This window comes from Poecilia latipinna, unplaced genomic scaffold, assembly GCF_001443285.1.
Source record: "Poecilia latipinna isolate Pla-1442-1.1 unplaced genomic scaffold, P_latipinna-1.0 Scaffold6403, whole genome shotgun sequence".
In the NCBI taxonomy this organism is placed as follows: domain Eukaryota; kingdom Metazoa; phylum Chordata; class Actinopteri; order Cyprinodontiformes; family Poeciliidae; genus Poecilia; species Poecilia latipinna.
In genome coordinates, this window is record NW_015119019.1 from 8025 (window position 1) to 8361 (window position 337).

General features: G+C 40.4%; 1 non-coding gene across 1 annotated transcript; it reads right to left on the reverse strand.

Moving 5' to 3' along the window:
* Positions 1 to 105: 105 nt before the first annotated feature.
* trnaq-uug (transfer RNA glutamine (anticodon UUG)) lies at positions 106 to 177 on the reverse strand. Its single transcript has one exon. It is a non-coding gene; the product is annotated as a tRNA-Gln (tRNA).
* Positions 178 to 337: the final 160 nt, after the last annotated feature.

Sequence of the window (337 nt, forward strand, 5' to 3'; positions counted from 1 at the left end):
GAACCAGAGACCTTTTGCATGTGCAGCAAACATGATAACCACTACACTACAGAAACTAAGCCTGGGATCAAAAGAATTATGGAAGATGTCAGGATCAGAGACAAATAGTTCTACTGAGCCTTGAACTCAGATCTCTGGATTCAAAGTCCAGAGTGCTAACCATTACACCATAGAAGCACCAAGTGACATTTGAAGTAAAGTAGCTTGGATTTCAAAGAAGCCTACATTGAAGTCAATTGGCAAATGAATCATCATGAAAGACGAAGGCGCTTGTTGTCTCACTGCACCCTAAGAGATGCATAACATATAAAATCTGTTTCTGTCTGGATTCGAACCA